The sequence below is a fragment of the Hermetia illucens genome, chromosome 4, assembly GCF_905115235.1.
Source record: "Hermetia illucens chromosome 4, iHerIll2.2.curated.20191125, whole genome shotgun sequence".
Classification (NCBI taxonomy): domain Eukaryota; kingdom Metazoa; phylum Arthropoda; class Insecta; order Diptera; family Stratiomyidae; genus Hermetia; species Hermetia illucens.
This window is the reverse complement of record NC_051852.1, coordinates 47,517,528-47,538,866: the sequence shown is the minus strand read 5'-3', so window position 1 is coordinate 47,538,866 and position 21,339 is coordinate 47,517,528. Positions and strand designations below refer to the sequence as shown.

The following is a 21,339-nucleotide window of genomic DNA, read 5'->3' as shown; positions in this document are numbered from 1 at the left end:
ATTACACCATATGTTTTTTCACTTACACTTAAAAGTGGGCTGCAAATTTTGGGGCATCAAAAAAGGTTACGATTAGTACTCTTCGAATCAGATAATTGTTTTGATACTGGTTGCAAAGGAGAGGAGTGCGGATGTCCGAAAAGGGTCAATTACTTTAAGGGCTTTTTCGCAGAAACTACTCAACCGAAAAATTTGAAAAAAAATTACGGTGGCCCATGCACATGGTATCTAGGACCCGAAAAGTTAGTAATAGTATATTATTATATTTTGAAAATTTACAGCAAACCTAAGCCCATCCTAGACCCGTATACTTTTGTAGTATTATAGGCTTTAATATGAAGCATCATACTGGAAAGTTTGGTGGAAAACAAATTTATAGTAGACTATAGTTGCCTCCTTCGCTTCAAATTACGATTCCCTAAGAGTAATATATCAAACTGAATATCAGGGATATTCAAAACACATGGACTACGAGCTATGTGTAAATGGAACCATCGTGTATTCAAATGTTCTTAAACAAAAAAATCAACAAAGCATTCATACTTGAAACACCAAGCTTACGATTTTCAACTTGTTTTAAAATAAGGTTATCTATAGAAGGCAGATCTCCAATTGTCGCACTGACCGAATTGTGTATATTGCCATAAAAATAACGTCAAATGTGTTGGTTGGCGTGTTTTTACTATCCAACGTACCCTGGTTCAAATGGGGTCATGTACCCTTTTGAATAAAGCTCATAGCTCAGAAGAAGAATGATCAATTTTAATGAAGTCCACAGCTTCCGAAAGATTTTACGATGAACAAACCATGTGCGGCTTTCTTGAGCGGTAATGAATTGAACTTCAGGTCAGGTGTCAAATATCTTCTCGACTCTTCTGTCGACTTTTGTCAACCATAAGGACAGAGCATTATTTCGCTATGAAATATGGTGAATAGGATGCACGAAGTTTACTTGCATCTAAGTGCAGTTTTACAGAAGGTTTGTTGCCACTCGTTATGTTATGCAGCTAGTTCAAAAGGGAGTGAGAGTTTTTGACTGGAAAGTCGAAAGTCCTGTTGAAAATCGGCACTATGGTAAGGACGAGGTGAGTGAGCCCCGAATACTGATGGAAAGATGGATATAGTTAAGGTCGTGCCATTTTGTCCTTAATATCTGAGCCCCTTAGTTTTCGGATTTGATTCCGTTTCTTTTTTAAGGAATTTGGATTCGATACGGTTCAGAATATTTTTTTCTTTTCAACGGGGGGTACTATGGAATAATAGTGCCTAGTGGTTGCAAGACTATAAAAGATGTCATTTGCCGTACACCTAACATTCCCATTTGAGCATGAGTTTTACAATACTTATTCGCAATAGTGACCACAGTGGTATTTGATGCGGCCTGCCAAGCCAAGAAACCTATTAGTTAGTCACAGAGGTATGTAGGTACTAGAACACAAACCTAAAAATTTGACCTCCTGCACAAATAAATAATACCCGAGCATAATTGTATCGCTTTAATCGATCTATCCGTAAAAATTTGGCATATCTAGAAATCAGAGAGACTGTTAACATAAAACAGATTGCCTGATGCTGTAATGGAGTAGTTACCCCACATTGAATGTCATTTACCAAAGCTGAGTCATGGGGGGATCAGGTATTAAATGGGAATGCGAATCGATCGGAGAGCTGGAATTTGAAAATTGATTGGCTCTATATGCACGATCGCATTTTTCTCCTTGTCTCCATATTTCATTCAAGTGGTAAAGTATTTTTCTAGGAAAGTATTCGCATGTGTTTCTGGAATATTTCGCGCGGAGCTTCCCTTGGAGTCAGTCAAGTTTCAGAGTCAAGAGAGAACAAACTGTTCAAATTGAATCAAGTGTTCGATAATGAATTGTGCACAAAGCTGTGTTATTAAGCATGAATAGAACATTGCCAGAAGTTATAGAAAACGGTTTCGTTAATTATGGAAACATTGAGGTTTCAACTAAAGGAGGGCTTTTACGTAAACCATTTCAACTACGAAAGTTTACATATTTACAAGCTCCTCAAGATAAACTTTAAAAGTACCGAAGCTTAGGATATACAGGATATACAGTAACATTTGATTCACAAAAAAAAAGAAATTGGCGAGAGGAACACACATGTATATTATGCAAACCTTAGAACAAACTTTAACTTCAATTTTCCGAATCAAAAATGAGGTTTGAAGTTAAAATAGAGTACTTTTGTGAACTTCATATTTGCGTGGTCTAATATTTTCAGACCCTACCTTGAACGTCACATAGCATCATATCAGACTCTAGCTTGCCCTGGCATTTCTGCTGGGCATGGTGTGGCGTTCTCACTTTGTTGGTGAGGTAGTTGTCATTTCGCAAAAAAAATCATACTTTCGTATTTCATTGGAGATGATTCCAGTTTCTAGGTTTTTGCGATAAATCAATGACTGGTGAAGACCATGTCCTTTGCGATTCCTCAATAACTTCAAAAGCCACCACTCGATAGACCTCCGAACAGTTTCAAGTTTCTTTGCTTAAATTCACGCCCTATGAGTCCTGAAAGGACGAAGGTCTTACAGCCTCAAAGAATATAAAACTTCCAACAATGGCGCCGACACTTGTTGACTTGTCGTCAATTGATGTAAATTACCGTTCACGGCATATAGGGGTGCAAATACTTTCTATGTTAGCTCAAAATTACGCATCGCAGCAATTTAAAAGTTTCCAAAAATCGGTTAATGCGAAGACGAACACAAGTAATGACAAGCTGATGAGGTATACAGGAATGTAACTGGCAGCTGAAGTAATAAAGTCAAGTGCGCGGGGAGAGAGTTAAGAAACGGAAGAACCTCTATCCAATATACCCGAACAGGCTACCGTCTAAAAATTCACTGGCTGGGAACCTAAGGTATACATGGTCTAAAAACTGTAAAAATTGGAACCCCACGTTGAACGCCTTTTGTAATGAGCCAATGATAATGGAGATGGCTAAGTTACAGTGCGGGTTAGCTATGGCTATATCTCAAAAATCGAAAAAAGTGGCAAAAGTTAGCCGCACAGATTCGCAAGTATCTATCTGCAGCTTCACCGAAGTGTCCCGTGGAAACGGGCTAGTGGGGTGCGGTAAAGTCAATTCCTCTGACGTCATTTGCAAAAATTTTACGTGTCCCTACTTGCTTTGCTCTCACACCGGGTCATGGACCTTGGCCACATGGCTCTGAATTTTGAAAGAGAGAGAAGCAGAGTTGGACTGAAGACAAACGCCAACAAAAACAAGGTTCTCAGTATAGGGGGTTATCACACTTTTCCTCTTTGCAATAAAGGAAACGCAGCGAAGGCGTTAATCAATTTGTATGTCTAGAAAACGTGGTTTTTGCCATTGCTACAAACTGGTTGTTGCCTAGATTTGCTTTTGCAGTGCAAATTTGGAAATAGTAAGTAGCAGTAATTTCAACGCCAAGATCAATTTGACAATGTTCTGTGCTAATGGTCTTTCTGTGTTGCTATATGGGAGTAACACGTGGAAAGTGACCCCCACCTACAGGCCCCAAGCCTTCTACAAAACCATCCGCGTCGTATCATCGAGTACACTGCTCAGATACTATTATAAACGGGGAACTTGGTCAGCGCACAGATCTGGTACCCGTGTGCCTTACGATTGAAAGGCGGAGGTGGCAGTGGATAGTTCATACATTAAGGAGGAGCGCCAATTGCATTGCTGACTACACCTAGCAGTGGAATTCATTCTCCCAAGATGGCCACGGATTTGGCGCCGAACAGTGGAGAAGAAGTGCATGCGGCTTAAAAAATCATGCGGGGAACTGAACCGTATTTAAGTTAATCGCGAACGATGGCGCAAAGGTAAGAGGTACTAGTTTGTTTATGTCGTGATGTTGTCCCTGCTCATTTCTCGAAAGGGGCAGTGCCTGTTTTAACGCTTCAGCAGAGACAAACATCCTAGCACATTTAAGGGGAAATGTTCGAATTAGTGTGCATAGTTTTTGTCAACTCCATATAATGCGGTTTCTTAGTCTGTCTGTCGTGCGAGCTTTTTGCAAGAGAGATTATCTGGAATTTGACATAGACTCTCTTTCCTTGATCTCACCAGTTTCGTTTTGATTTGATTGAGAACCACGATATTAAGTCTTTTTTTACCAGAAAGTTGTATAATAACATTTGCTTTTAGTTACGTAAGCCAGCGACCTGCTTATAAATGATTTCTATAAGCAAGTCACAGGTAAGGTAAGATAAGCTCGTTTAGATCCTCCATCGCGCCTTAAGATTTGTAACCACGATTAATCTGAACTTCTCCCCAGGATCGCGGAGGGAATAGTAGCGAATATTTGTCTACAGGAAGAATCACAATTTTCCATTGGAAAAAAAAAAAAGGTGTGTTTATCAAAGCTTGGCGTTTGGAAGAGATTCGGAATTTTTAGACAAAATGTGGGGAAATAATACAAATTATATTCCACGGAAGTGGAAGTGGGACTAGTTTGAATTTCTACTTCTTGGGCTTGACTATTGGAAAATTAGACCAGAAAAGCGTTACAAGCGTTACATCCTCTCAAAAGGATTTAATATTATCACAGCGGATTTAGCAACGGTCACCGTCCATACACCGTTTAACTGACAAACAACAGAACTTCTCAGATGCATTTTAATACTAATAGATAATTTTACTGTTCTAGTTAAGAATTCTCCCCAACTTGTCCAAAAACGGAATGATCGCCTCATGCAACACGGTCTCAGATTGAATTTAAACAAAATTGAATTTTTAATGACCGATCCCCATGAAACAGGCACAATCACTGTCAGTGGCGTTCCACAACTGGTGTTCTTTGTGATCGACGTATCAACGAACGTCTCAAATCTAGAATTTACCGAAACGTTTTCCATCCTGTCGCTCTCTATGGTTCTAAGTATTGACCAATTATAAAAGGCCATGAACGGGGTCTTGCGGTAATGGAGATGAAGATGTCGTGTTGGACTAATGCCGTGACACGTTTTGATCAATCTGAAATGAGGCTTCGGGCTCATTCCAGTTAACCCGTTGGGGAGTTCCGTCTCCATGTACCCGAGGAGTGCGATCAGACCCGAGTCTGCAAGGGATTCATCGGGAGTGGTACTGCCACGAATCCTCACCGGAGATTATCTGGTACCATGGGAACCGCGATGGCCCTCTGAGAGCATATGCTCCAGGAGAATTCCTGGAGGATGTGTTCTCGGCCCGGTTATTTGCGGTTGGCCCCTTAGTGGGAGTTTCATTGTGGTTGTGGTTATGCCTACATTGCAGGAAGAGCTCTTTAGAGCTCAAGCGTGGAGTTGCGCTCTACAACTCGGATGCCGTACCCCGTAGTTGCGGCAGAGGTGTTAGATAGGCCTCGTATCCACTGGTATGAATGCTGAGCCTGCGCTCAGTATAAACCAGTACCACTGTGCTAGTCATGGCGGGGCTCTCATTGTGGTCACAAAATCAATCCGTGTCCGAAAAGGATCGTGGGATTATGCCTACACGGCAGGTACTCACGTTAAACCTCCAGGACTTTCAATCCGAAATGAGGATATCCGCGATCGATATGAGGTTGGAAAAACTCACGTAATTCTCGCCAAAGAGAATTCTTTTGCCAAGATTGGTCTGAACATCGAAGTCGATGGTAACGCACCAAAAGGCCAGTTGGAAGAACGCTTGATACGCTGGATGGGGGTTTAAAAGCCAGGCAATTAATAGAACAAAATGGCGAAACCGATCACGACGAGCCGACCGCGCTTGTGAAGAGGGCAAAGGCTGAAGGAGAAGAGTTAAACTTCCCCCCCCCCTCCTTAGAAGTTAATTTTGTGTCAAGTTTTCTTTGTATGATTATGATTCAGTTATAGATACTAATTTTGAGTAAGCTATGTTTGCTAAGCACTGACAGAGTCCGGGTCGGATATCCTCGGTCAAGTAAACCCTAAAATACATTACCATTCTATGTTAGAATACTGACATATAACCAATCCTATATTAAGCACAACAAGCCTAGCCCACGTGGTGTAATACTTCAATATTGTACTGTGCCAGATGGTGGAAGGACATCGAGCATGGTCGAAAGAGCAATAACAAATTGGCGCCTATATGGTTGGATTACAACCTATCCTTACTTTGGATGTTAACGAAACGACCCTCAGCGAGCTTCCGGGTAATGATTTTTTAGTATGGGCGAAATCATGAGTCCAGCGTGGAAGACTCACTAAGGCGCGGAAATCTGAAACCTTTCTGGTCACACATTCGCAACTCCCGCTGCCCCGCCCAGTTATCCCTTCCGTCCATTAAATTCTCTGGCTTCTCTGCTAACTCCCCCCAACGATCTTGTGATTTACTCTGCCGCTACTTTTCGTCAGTCTATGTTCCTCCTCCTTCCTCCGAATCCCTCCCGATAGTAGATGTAGCCTGCCCCCCATCGCCTACCATTCCCCTTCTTACTCCTATCCTTGTCGAATACCTCATTGGCGAACTTGATGCCAAGGTCGGACCTGGCTACGATGGTCTTCCAAACCTCTTTTTGATCAAAACTGGTAAGTCCATCTCCCTTCCCCTATCTCCTATTTTCAACACAAGCCTTGAAGAGAATCATTTTCCCAGCTTGTGGAAAGAGGCTCTCATTATCCCCATTCACAAAAGTGGCGATCGTTCGCTTGCCGAGAATTACCGTCCCATTTCCCTCCTCTCCTCCTGTTCCAAAATCCTGGAAAGATATGTCAGCGACTGGTTGTCCGCCCACTTTGGCCAACGCATAGTGAAAGAACAACACGGCTTCGTTAAACGTAGATCCACTGCCTCCAACCTGCTTGACTTTACCAACTTTGTCGCCAAATGTTTAAATTCACGGCAAGAAGTGCATACCATTTACACTGACTTCGCGAAAGCCTTCGACACTGTAAATCACAAGATACTTCTATCCAAACTCTCGTCCCTAAACGTTCCCATACCACTTGTTTTATGGCTTGCCTCTTACCTTTCCAACCGATCCTGCCGCGTCTCTTTTGACGGCTGTACTTCCCGCTCCTTCTCCCCCTCTTCTGGCGTCCCACAGGGGTCTATTCTGGGTCCTTTGCTATTTTTATTTTTTATTAACGACCTTCCTCCCCTCCTTACTTGTCCCTGTTTGGTCTATGCAGACGACCTTAAGCTGTTTTCCGCTATATCGTCGCCTATGGACTGTGTTTCCCTTCAGAATAACCTGGACACGTTCGTTGGTGCTCGACTAATGGTTTAGCGCTAAACGTCAGAAAGTGTCACTCTATGTGCTACTCCCTAAAATCCTCACCCACTTCTTTCTCCTACTCGCTTAACGGACATTCCTTATCCTGCTTAAATTCCACTCAAGACCTCGGAGTCACTTTCGACAGTAAGCTCCGCTTTGACACCCATTACCTCGATGTCATCAATCGAGCAGCAAAATTGTCAGGCTTTATTCTTCGCTCCTCCTCTGATTTTGACTCCATCCAACCCTCCTTAGCTCTCTTCAATTCCCTTGTGAGGGATACCCTCGAGTATTGCTCCGTGATCTGGTCATCCACTCGTAACTGTGATTGTCTTGCCCTTGAAAATGTACAACGTAAATTCACCCGTTCTCTCTTCTTTAAGAAAAGCTTCCCTCGTGTGGATTACCCCTCCCGCCTTCGCTTTCTAAACCTTCCCTTCCTACAACAGCGTAGATCCTATCTGGATCTATGCACATTCTTTAAGCTTTCCTCGGGCCTGATGGACTGCTCCGCCGCTGACGAGATCACCTGCCGTCCTGCGTCTTATAACACACTTAACGCAGATATTTTCAACGTGCCTTTCGCGGAGCTCGAAGTCTATTTTCATTCCCCGATTCCCAGGCTTTGCCGAAATTATAATGCAAAACAGCTTGGTCCTTTTAACTTCCCTACTTTCCCTAGTTTAAATAGTTCTCCTCCTCCTGAGGACAATAATTAATTGGAATTCTTTCTGTTTGTTGTCCGTTAATTAAATAAATAAATAAATAAATAAATATCCCTTCTTTTCGGTAGATTACTTTCAATTAAGTAATTTTTCATTTATTCTCCGTTTTTTGCGTACTGAATTCGGATATTTGATATAGCTACAGGGATATACCATTGATTTTAGTCATTGAATTAATTAGGTTTTCACTTTCCTTCGTCATGTGTTGTTATTCCTTCTTCACTTAGATAAGTATCTTTGGTTAAACAGATCAGAAGGTGGGTGTTGACAATGGAATTGTGACTGATAACTTCCTACCGTACAATCTATCTTCGTGAGAATTAATTTGTACTTTCTATACTAGTTAGACGAGATTTAATGCATTAATTTCTATTTTGATTTAAGGTCATTTCCCTCTCTCCTCTTCTAAATTGCTAGTGAGATTCTAGTATCATATAAAAGCGGGATCTAGGTTAAGGGATGTCGCGGAGAGACGGGAATCGCGACGGCCACGATCACAATAAATTGCTGCAGCTCCAGGCATTCTGCGACGCCCCTTGTATTATCTCTTAGAATCGACCATTGAACGGCCTCTTGTCTGTAATGTTTGCAGGCCTTTCTGAGGAACATGCCTCCAGAGGTGAATAGTCGGCAGATAATTCGTCAAGGAAAGCCTTTCAGAAGAATCTTCGTTTGAGGTCTGCGGAGAGGAGGTAGCTGCAAATAAAACTCAGGGCCATCTCCTCATTTTCTACACTTGGATAAATATAGCCGAGATCCCTTGCAGGGGTACATCTAGTAGAGAATGTAGTACTTTCTAGTGAATGCTGATAAGGTGGTCATCGGGTGAATTCATAGTTACGAACTGCTGAAACTACACTGAGGTTAGCTTTGTAGGTAATTTCGCCTCCTCGTAGAAATGGCTATGAGGAGTTCTATATATTAATTCTCAATATTACTCTTGAATACTAACATTGAACATCAATACAAATTCATCCCACGTCATTTTTGTTTCAAGTTTCGCTAGGGTTACTTTATGAGATTTCTGATAAGCCAGAATACATCGCATATCTCTATTGGAGATTCTGAAAGGAGTACCAACAATAATCGGTAACACTAACTAGAATTCGTAAGCTTAAGAATGATTTCAAGTCAAATATCTTATGTTACGGTCATACACAAGTAGTATCGGATATATTTTTTGCAGAGCTCTGAAAAGAAAACGAAAACCTATCTCCAGCCAACCTTAAAGACGACGACACAAGGGCTGTAGCGAAAGAAGGGAAACAAATAGAAAGAAGTCGGGAAACAAGTTAAAAAGTAATCGGAATCAGAAAACAGATAACGTTAAGTTGGACTAACCTCCTGTCCATGCCATGACGGAACGTTGGCGTTAAATTCACGTCATGGCCGGGGTTTAAGTAGGTATCGACTCTGCCCTGATTGCACTTACCCGTACATACTCTTATGTCTGTTAAATATCGGATTAAAATTACTACCGACACTATATGTTTTGCATACGTTCCAGTATATCGGTATGACTCTCTGCGCTATCCACTGAAGGAGTTTACCGGGGTATATTGATCTTAAGTATACTTTCATAGTTTTCCTACTTGAGAATGTACAGTTGTGAGGTAATTTGAGCCATCTGTTCGAATGTCGGTAGATATAAACAATGTTTCTAGGGATTGGAACATAAATCAAAACCACGAATGTTTAGTGTAGCGTTTTTAAACACCTTTCATTGGGTATAACTCATTTTGTGCAAGTGTTTCTCTAATCTTTGACAGTTTAAAATCAATTGGAAGCTTCGTAGGCAGCATATTAATCATATTTTGTAGAGGAAATAGTCGAACGGAACATGCATGAACAATAACATGTTTTAAGTAGCAATTAGGTCTAGCGAAGAATAGGAAGTTTTTTTAGCGTAGGCGGTCATTCTACATATTACTTGGAGATGATAGTATGTCACAAATCCCGAAACTGAATTTAGTAGCTCATTTACAAGATTGGAGAAAAATGTTCACTGAATTTTACCTTGTTATTTCGCTCTCGTGTTACTATATGATCACAATCATATAGGGAATGACCTTCAAATTGGCAGAAATGGGTTTTTGGTTAGTGAATCGATTAGGGCCGACAATCATTATCTAGGTCGTAAAGCTAGTAAGTCCTAAGCCTTTACTTTTAAAGGAAAGGTAGTTGTCAACGGCAGTATGAACATTCTCTATCGGTCTTATGTGAATAAGTCAATATGTAGTGTACCATGAAAAAGCAGGATTGATGGTATTCCGGCGGGAGTTTACTAATTGGTGTTCCGCAAACGACCAGATTTGCTGGTCGGGGCGTTCAACTTTTGCCTGAAGGAGGGCATTTTTCCTTGTTGTTGGAAAGAGACGACACTGGCGCTAATCAGCAAAGAAAAACAAGACCTTCAGCTGCTGTCTGCAAACCGCTCTGTATGCTTGACTGGGAAAATGCTCGAACAAATCCTTAAGAGTAGACTGCGCGCTGCCGGGGACTCATCTCCAAGGCAGTTTGGGTTCAGAGTAGGGAGATCGATAGTGGATGCTGCTGTCGAGGTCGTGGATGGGGTTCATCGAGCAGTGGCACACAGCCACTGATCTCGACGGATAGTGTTCCTCATAACACTTGATGGGCGGACAGATATGCTAGGCACATTGGAAAACTCATGCCACGTGCCAAGCTATCTTGATTTAATGCTCGACTCGAAAATGAGACAAGAGGCAGATGGACTGCGCGAATCATCGACAGTTGATTACTTCTTTACCCAACTTCTAAGTGGACATGGAGGTTTTCAGTCTTACCTGCCCAAGATTGGAAAGGCATGACCTTCTGATTGTATGGAGTGGTGGACGACGCCGAACACACCTTTTCCTCTTGTGAAAGGTGGGACGGCTTTGGTCAGCAGCTTTATGCAGATACAGGAAAGCTCTCTCCAGATAATAATGTTAGAGAGATGCTGAGTAGCGCTAGTAGATGCAGTTGTGTTGTGCATTATGTTCGGGTTCTTCTTGTTGCGAAGAAGATTGAGTTCGACCAGCGAAGGAACCGGATGACAGGTGGTTCCCTGAAATAACAATTCCGTTTCTCCTTATCCCTCCCGTTGGTGAAAGGAATACCCTGACCTCAAGGCTCCCTAAGTTGCGAGAGCGGGAGGACTAGCCCCAAGTAATGTGTCAAACGGTTCCAGGGTAGTTTTTTGATGACAGGGAGGTATTTAGTTGGCAGCCCGACGGCATACTATTGCGGGAGTCAACACTCTGTGCTTAAATGCATTTACCTACCCTACTCCAAAAAAATATGTGGTGTACCCGCCGCTACTTATAACTATTTTCGAAAATCTGAAGCGAAACAACTTACCCTGTTTTCCATGCCAAGTAATCGGAAAGCCACTCCTTTTGATTGTGGTCTCAGGGAGAAACCTTAGACGGTATGATGGTCGAATAGACACGAACTATAATTGGTCTATTGAAAAAAATATAGGAACTACTAAAGGAAGTGCTGTTGACTCTGCTGGCGATAACAACGAATAATTGGCAGTTATGCATTACTTGTTGTCGATACTAACGAAAACGTACTTAGATCTCTGCTTCGTCAACTCTTCTATGTCGGCATAGCATGTTGTTTGTAATCTCACATGTAACAGACTCAAGACTGACAGAAGTCATTTTAGAATAATGTTTTTACCAACCCATTGGCTATTTGCAAATGGCGCCCAGCATGGATTCCCTGTGTAGGCAACACAAATATGACGTTTACGAGAATAGCCTGAACTCACTCCAACATCCATCTTTTCAAAGCCGGACGGCGAGTATATAAATGTTTTAAAACATTGTCCCATTTTCTTCTATTTACATTTTAGATTCAATTTCTGTTAGTTTTGATAAAGATCATAAGGAAGATCAAATAAATCAGTCGAAGTAAATAGTCCTGATTCAAAGTGGCTACGTATAATCAATTAGGAAGTCCTTTACGTGGCTAAGGCATATTTGAGCTGAAATGAGACCGCACGCAACGTGCGAGGATTTCTATAGTAACCGTGAAGGTGAAATTCGTTGAAACAATCGGCTAGCAGACACCTTAATGCTAGAATTGTGATTTGACGTATGGGGACAGGTTATTAATTTTCCGTCCAGAATGGTTTGCGAACTATAGATAAATATAGCGAGTTGTTTGGCAGAATGTTCCTTAATGTGGCATCGCATAATATGCTACAGTATCCCGACTGAGATTGTAATGGGTCTTGGTATGCTAGAATTTCCGAAAACTGGGCATTCCAGCAAAAAATTTCCGTATGAACGTCAAGTCTCTACTGCGATTATGGGATGCCTTCCGTACATAAATTTCATGATACATTCTAGAGCTTAAGTCCATTATTATTAAAGCGATCCATTGAAGGATAAAACTGCAAAACATCGCTCAATTTCCTACAGCCTGGCCCGTGAATTTCATCGGAAACCTGGAATGGAGACTTTGACAAAATCATTGAAATTGTAATTCCGGAGGAAATGGAGCATGATTTTTACCCTGAGGCGGGATTTTAAGTATAAGAATTTTATTAACAGGTTGGATATATATTACCCAAATGCCCGTGAAAAAAAGTGAAATAGAATTATGAAGCAATCCAAATGAAAGAAAAAACCCCTGCATTGCTGAGTAGTGTCGCCAATGGGAAGGTGACCATTGCTTAGAAAGGCTAAGCCGGAACTTCACCTGATAAGCTAAATTAAAGATTCAATTCCACATAAAAAAAGACTCTCATCCAACTTAAACCACCTGAAGATATAGTGAAAGATAACTACGCTCCAGTGTCTGCGATTATATTTAAGTGGAGCAATTACCATCTATCGTTACTTTCGGTCACGCTGCTCCCAGGGCAGAGGTGAGTCAGCGTCTGATGAGTTGCCTCTGCCCTGGACGAAACCGTCAGCCAACTTTTTGCTTTTTTGTAAACTTGGGTTTAACTCAAAAAAGAGGAGTCCGTGAACTACAAAAGAGGGAGTAAGTTGCTCCCCAAGTGGTTCGGTCCGTCACTAAGTGGGTGCGGACTCAGGACTCTCAGCATCCTCAACAAACAATACTCTCATTGCTTGAAGTGTTTGCGACAATCGAGGTATAGCAATACATTTTCGCATGGTCGCACACACTTTGCGTTAAAGTGCATCATCGCTGTGACGCGGGCCTTTGGATCTTGCCTTCAACCCATCCTTAGGTTGGTTGCCCCTCGGTATGGTCGGGAAGAGGGTCCGTGGGCTTTTTTAACTATATAATGCCTCAGTTCTTGAAGAGGAACAAGAAATGCAAGCTAGAGAACACTAAAACTATTCTCCCTAATCCTCCACTGGAAATTAATTCTCTTTTTTTGTCAACATTTTATCGACAGTTCGCCAATTTAAGCTCAATTACTAATTCTGTCATTATTCCGCTCGCTGTCTACTGGGTACAAAACAACGGTTTGTGCGCCAAACATGACTTTAGCTGCAGCTATCTCGAGATTTTTTGACCGGGACAACATAATTTCTTTCGTAAAGAACAGATCATATGATTGAAAGAACTTCTATTGATTAGAGCGCTTACCTTCCGGCTTCCGGCTTTTCCACATATGATCAATGCCGATGATGTTTCTACCTTTTTACGAGGCACCTACAGTCCAGACGTCCATTGATGCATGCCACATCAAAAATTCAGACAGTAATCACTCCCCAAACGGATAGCCGGCTAGAAAAAATATATTTCACTATTCATTCATTTATTATTCCTAACTTCGTGCACTGTCTGGCCATTGTATACATTTTATCCTTTAATAAAAGGAAGGAGTACGATTACGCTTCGCATTCGCAAATCCTTTCCGAAACCTCCAGTCGACTGGGAACAATTGCAATTTCGTGCAATTCATTCAACTTCTTCCATTAACCAGAAAGCTTTTATCCACTCAACATGGAAATTTTTCCTGTTGCTGTCCTTTCTGCTATTTTCGATTTTTCCAGTGCTATTTTGCGCTATTGCTACCTCTGAAGATAGCGAATGAATATAGAGAAAGGAACACATAATAAACGAAAAAATCAATACTATCAACAGTCAAGATAGTGAGTTCAGAATGATTTCATCGAATACAAAATGCAAAGTAGATATTAAGTAGGAAAATGCATTTTCCACTAAACTGCTGCCGGGAGTGAATTGCATGCTTAACTTTTTAACAGTATAGTGCCCAAGGTAGCTACTGTATCTGCATCTGCATTACATGGTGTATAGCTAATGGTAGCGCAGTACTAGTAATTTCCATTGTATCTTTTTAGTAAAGTCTTACCGTTCGGGTGTGCAGTGTATAGACAATTGTAGAGTACTCTCCATGCATGTAGCTTTTTATTTTGTGCTCACATTACTGGATATTGCCGGAGACTACCGACGACCTCTTCTTGTATAACTTAAAGCATAATGCTAAATTACAGTGGCGTGCTTACGGCGTCAATTATTAATCCCCTTGGAGCGAAGATAAGACTAAAAGGAATGTCAAGTTCTGGATAAGATTATGAGTATGAGAATAACGAACACAACAGGACTGGGCTTTTTATTTATAATTGAGATTTTTTTATTTTTATAATTGAGATTACCGTAAATGCCCGTGACCTTTCCATAATACGTCGCCAAAGGAAAAGATAAATTTGTTTAAAACGATTTATCCGAATAATTGTATGTAATTTATTCCAGCAAAGCTTCAGCCTAAAAAAATACTTCTTTTGTGGGTTCACTGCAGGTTTGTTTGATGTGGGTGTTGATATCTGCCGGTATTGCTGGGCGAAACCTCTACGTCGCTAAGCTTCCTCCACTCAAAGATGAAAAGAAATTTGGGCGACACAAGCAATTATTCGCTATCGCCTTCTATCAAATGGGTGTAAGGCTCAGGTTATTATATTTCTAAATGATATAAATTAATCTACGAGGTGGATCCTTAAATAAGAGCATCACTGACTAATAACGATACTTGGGTAAAAATATGCACTAGGAAGCAGAGTTGATCGAATTGGCAAGAACGGAACCTCACCAGAACCTAAAATAGAACGCAAACCAGAAATTGGGAAACAAAAAAAAACCGACTCGACAGTGTATGTTGAGCCGAAAAACTTGTAGCTCGCCTGGAAAATCCACACAGATCACATTGTCAGCTGATGTTTCTTCTGTCTGGAGCGGCCTTTGGGATCCCTTACTATTCTACCTGAAAACTGCCAAAAGCAATCAATTACGAAAGGTTGCACGAGCTTCAAGGCCCATAAATAAATCTCCTTTAATTCTGATGGTAAATTTAAAAAAAAACAAGCACAGAGCAAGCTTCTACTTCAGGTTCGATGTGACCCCATTATCATTCAGTATTGATTTCCCGAAATTTCGGGTGGTGGTCATGGACAATCTCCTGTGAAGAAATACAAAAAAGCTCCGAAAGTTGATAATAAGAACTCGTATCTCTTAGCATACACTGCACGGAATCTATAGACCGAATGCACAAAATAGAACAAAAACTTAGGGCAGCCTTTATCGCATGCCAATGTTTCTCCATTGGCGATATCAAACCGCTAGTTAGAAATGCATGGCATTGTCTGCTAGCATGCTTGAGCACATAGCATTACAATGCTAATTACATAAGAAGGAAAAGGCTAATGATTTTATTTTATTACTCGGAACGAGGTAACTGTATAGTGATTAAAAAAGGTTAAAGGTTGTGAACGATTTTAATGTTAAAACGTTCCTATTAAAAATGTTATAATTAAATTAAAATAAATATTTGAAATGCGTCTACTTTGACTTCGGGATGGAGTTTAGGAAATCGCAAAAGGAATTATGGAAATAATACAAGATATAGTGAGAAGAGGGTAATATCTCCGCTTCCAAGTCCACTTCAAGCATTGTTTTAACTGAAAATTAATCAACAGAGTGAATGAAAGATTAGAATTGGAATTGACATCCGGTTTTATTATTTATTATGCATGAGCCGGATAACCAAAACTTAGATCCCCTTCTGATCTTCTCCTTCTCCTGAAAGAAGAAACCGGAAGTAAGAACCATTTCCTGATTTTTGTTCTGTGGCCATAATTGAAAGGGACAGAACGGCAAAAGGATAGGATAACTCCAAATATGCGGTATTGCATCGAGGTCTATCAATTCGATTTTCCTAGCAGCACATTAGCGTCCGTGACGATGCTGTCGATTATTCTGCGGCAAGGTCTGCAACACCTTCCTTTTCTTATCATATATATTGTCTATTGGAAACTTTGACTCTATGGTGAGAGGTTTTGGATGAAACAGTTTTTCTAAACTAAAAGAGGCTCATCTCATTATGGAAATTCAATTCTACAAGTTGAAAATCTTGTGATTTTCGAGGAAAAATCAGTGTCTCCACATGGCAAGCATGATCGTAGTAAGCTATAGATGGGTTAAATTATAAGGTCTTCCAGAATATTGTTCCTCTCACAAATTAACTGAGCAAAGCTATACCTGCCTTGATAATGAAGTGCAATACTTCTCAGGTATCTAATAGTAAAGAAGCTTTATACCGAGAGCTTGGTTCCTCAGGTATATTAACAGAAAATTATATTTTCGCGTCTAGGATGAGTTTGAACAGGACATTCTTTTATTAATCAACCGCAATTTAATGAACAGATAAATTTTTTGTAAATTCATTCATTCATTTCTTTGGGCCTCAAGCGTTAGTTCGCAAGTTGAGACATGCACACAGTACAGATTGGTACCATTGTTGTTTGTCACAGCTGGGTCCCGATTGTGGTTACAAAATCAATCCGTGTCTTAAGAAGGCCGTGGACATAATTAGTCCGGCCGGCTTACTTCAATCCGCAGGTAATTCTACTTGTTTTATAAAAGTCAACTGGATTTAACAAATTGGAAGGATGAAAATCAACCCCTTGTTGTTTCTCACTATCCTATGGACCTATGTATGGAAAGCTTGGTAGTTTTAAGCGAAATCACTTTGCATTGATGGCAGGCGAAGGGTAAACGACGAAAAAACGATTTTCTAGAAGATGGTAATTTGAATGACCACATCAACTGGTGAGAAGAATACTTCGGGAACGAAAAAACTGAGAAAGGCCAGAACCTTGAAATCTTGGAATCAGAGGTGTTTATCAAATAGAAAAGAGTCGCAACAATAGGGTGGTCTCTACGAGAATAGTCTTCATTGACTTGCCAGTGATTCTACTGTATAAAGCGCGCTGATTTATGTCAGGTCCATTATAGACCCCAGATCCCCTGAAATTGTATGAGGTCCCGACATTCGCGAGTATCACTCCATCTATCTATGCGAAAGCTTTGAGAAAAACACGTCCTCTCACTTTCATTGTCCGGTAGCCCCATTCAAGTACCCACGCGCTAAAATCCCCCACGTTCGTCCAGAACCAAAGCGTTCAGCATCTGGTTGCATTCGGCACGTGTAGCGATGGATGGAGCATATCCGCTGAATATGGAGATTCCTCTCGCTTTCGCTCCGACGGATCCATCCTCCTGATACTCGATTATCTCCTGGAGGGCTTGTTCTCAACAAACCCATAACGCTGCTTGGCTTGTTTGGTTTTTCACCCAAATGTCACACCGTGATGTCGATATGCGTCAGTAATTATGGCTACATCGCTGTTTTTCTCGTAGATGCTTTCCGAGAGTAGGTTGTGCGTTGCCTGTCAGTGCTTGAGGGTGATTTGTTTCAAGCTCATCCGCGATTTGCGTTGATAGCTCCCTACTGCTGCCTGCAATATGCCAATGTACACTTAATAATTTGGGTCAGCTGCACAAACCTTGCTGATACGGCCTTCAGCTCCGCATCGCCTGCATTGCTTCGATCTGTTATTTAAACTGGTGCGTGTCTTTAGAATATGAAGGAAGTCAAGGCATCTAAAGCATCGTTTCAACGCCAACTTCTTTCTAAGTCGACACATAATCCAGCAGATTCTTCCTTTCCTTGCTGTCAACAGTTTGAGCGCTGGTTTCGCATTTAGGCTGATGATGGCCGTTTGTATGTCCCCGAAGCTTTCCTTACCATTTCCTCTTCCAATCTAACAAACTCGAATGGCTTTTCCAAGGCGTCGCAAACCTTCTCCTGGTGATCTCTAGGCCTGCCTTCACTATGTTGAGAATGTCAGCGCATGACCTTTCATCTCGTTTTGAAAATGATAATAACCTCTGGTTTTATCTTTCTCTGACCTTTCCTTTTTCGAGATGCCACCTTTCTCCAGACGTCTTTGGGAGATCCACTCCCTTTTCCCAGAATCACGACTAAGTAAGTTTAGCCTGAAGCCTTTTTTCTCGCTCTGGATCGCTGGCCTGTTGATTCGTTCGACCGGCCTTGGAGCCTCCCCGGTTTCTCCTCTCTCGCGTTTTGAACGGGCGTGACTTGTGTCTTCTGGCTCAGTTTCTTACTCCACGCCTTCACCCCTCTCTCCTCTTCCCGATTAGTCGTTGCATGTCACATTGCTCTTGTGCTTTGAAGTGCTTCCTTTCCGTATCCGTATCCATTCGTTCGCAGGGGGTTGTACTCATCTGAACTGCGAAAAATCGAGCTCCTTTTGAGCGGAGCTGTCGATGTGGCTACACCTACAGTAGCCAATGTTCCAACAGTGGAACTCATTTGTATACATATAAGGGTTCCCTATACCCCGAGTATCTACTACAGTCCCAACGTGCCAATAACCCATATCCTGCAATAGTTACTGGTATGGGTTTTAGTTACGTTAATTGGACCTGGCTTTTTCACTATGGGTAAGTTACTCACTGTATAACATAACGCCAAGGCATTTGTGGCATCACTTCAGTGTTACCTACCTACTTACTAACGTATCTAATTTTGAACTTCTCCAATTGATTTACATATATAGTGGTGTATGTTCAGCTTTTGTCTTCCTACATGAACTGCATGTACAGCTTTTGTCGGATATTTTGGCAATACTATTAGCATGAACTTCCTTTTCAAGGCTTGGCGAACCTCCTCCTCCTTAGTTTACTAACTTACCAATACCCTTTCATTCGATGATAATTGATTGATTGCGACCTGATTAACGAGTTTCTGCACTTGTCCTGAGAATATGTGGGATTTTTGAATTGCCGTTAAGAATTTCTAATGTGTCCATCAATATACAGTTTGGACCTGTGGTCTTCGTCCAAATAGGCCAATGACAAGTGTTATGTATTAGAAGAAGACTCAAGTCAATATGCAAATTGCAGCTACTTACAAAACATCAAACCTTTCCTGGCACAGGAATAAGATGTTCGGTTCCGTTATTTCCAGAATTAGAAATCCCATGATAAGCTGGCAGGTTATCCTCAGCATATAAACATACACAATGCATGCGTGTTTCTAACCCATAAAAAACAATTTCTTTCTATTCTCCCTTTTGAAATGTTTGACATCACATTCCTTCAATAAATTTCTGAGTAGTATCCTTAGGGATTGGAGTAAAAACTCTTTCACGTGGTGAATAGACAAACGTATGAGCAACATTCCCATTTGAAATTATAGCAATTTCATCATTTTGAGAAGAACAACATTGTGAGAAAGCTAACGCGTCGCTGGGGAAGTCCCTGGCATGCCACAATCGTGTACGGTAGAGACATTCACCTGCTGAGCGTACCAAAATAAGTGTCAATTTAAGTCTTGACTTCTTCCGCTTTCTGGGCGTTTGCCACAAGAACAATAACATGTTGAAAAGTGTGTTCTATTTTCTTTGTTTGCAGGAAGAAGAATGAGATTGAAGGAGGGTAGGACATCATGTCACTACCGACGACATTGGGCTGTTGTAAGCCTTTCCCAACGTCAATTTCGTTTTGTTCGTGCTACAGTCAGGTAAAACTGCGAGGCCAAATTGGGGTTGCTGCTTCATAGAACAGAAATGAGTGGAAAAATGGATGTCATCCCAGAATTACTCCATCCGCGAATATCACTACAGCGTTTAGGGGATGCATGGAGTCGCCTTTTGTTACCGTAAGTAACCCCAGTAGCATATTCACAATGTACTATAGCCAAAAGGACTTTCCGATTGGCAATACTCAACCACAGGATTTGAATTCAGGTGAGGGCTGCTGAAGTAATATTGCCCGTCAGGTGGCATTCCCGGGAGGTGTTGCCCGTGGTTCAATCTTATTCATATGTACGTCACATCCACAACCACAGAACACCGCACCTGCACGCCGTTCTCCAAGTTACTTCTGTGCAAGGACTTTGTATTAAGGTGTGAACTAATTTACTCAAGAGAGAGGTCCTTTTGTATTAATATCATTCCCCGTTTCCTTTCTGTTCCCATACACATCCTTACAATATGTGGATGTAGCTTCATGAAAAGAGGATAGTCTCTTCTGTGCAATTAATGTAACGAAGCAACGTTGCAACCGCATACGTAAGGACTTCATTCTACTACGTATGGTAGTATATATCTGTAGTACATTTGTCGGCTCCTAGTCAGTGGATTCAGTAAAACTGACTGAAGAGGCGTAAGGCGGGATAAGGCTAACTCCTCATGGCCATTGGGGGTTTGGGGAAATCACATTAAAAAAAACTACTGTCACAAGATTATTACGAAAGGGAATAGTTTGTAAGTTGTGGGAGCGTGAAATATCATCCATGACGGAAAAGTCCTTTTCATTATACGCTTAGTTAAGTACAATATGAAAGACTTACACAATAAATGAAAAGAGAGAGAGAAGCGATGGATGAAAGAGGCAAATCTCAACAGGGAAAATTGCATTCTAGAATGTAAATATAGAGAATAAAGTGGGAGCTGAAAAGGAGCTTGTTATGGAGATCTACTATTTTAAAATTAACTTCAAAATGGACAGGTAGTAGCCTCGTGCAATAGAGAAACCTAAGTGGAAGTAGTGGTATGAAACTGGTCGATAGATAAAGGTCAGTGTTCGAAGAGGGTTTCATCGTAACAAACATTTAGGAAGCTTTCAGGCAAATTGGATACTCCATACTAAAAGAGGAATTGCACTCGTCAAAGTTATCAATCGCGGTATCATTTTACCCCAGGATATTATTCATTTCTTATTTATGTCGATATCGACAATTGAATCTTTAAATTAAATCCTATCTATCTAGTTTATCAAACCTTAGATGTAGAAAGTGGATTTGCATGTGGGAAATAATGGATAAGGTGCATTGTTACACTTTCCTTGTCAAATCTTGGAACAAGATGGGGGCTTCGGTTGTAATAGAAATATTGGCAGGTTCACATCCTCCTCCTGACAGCTCGGTCAGTGTTTCTCTATTCTAACGCATGTCTTCCCACAAAAACAGGTGATGATCCACGGAAATAATCTGAAACTTTGAAAACTTCATGCATTCAGATCACCCGTCATTGCCTCAAGGTCATATGAAGGTTAAGGCAGCATCTCTTGTAG

General features: G+C 41.1%; 1 protein-coding gene across 1 annotated transcript in view; it reads right to left on the bottom strand.

Moving 5' to 3' along the window:
• The window catches only part of LOC119653664 (ras-associated and pleckstrin homology domains-containing protein 1), a 474,167-nt gene that overhangs the window by 319,922 nt on the left and 132,906 nt on the right, over positions 1–21,339 (bottom strand). The window lies entirely within an intron of this gene.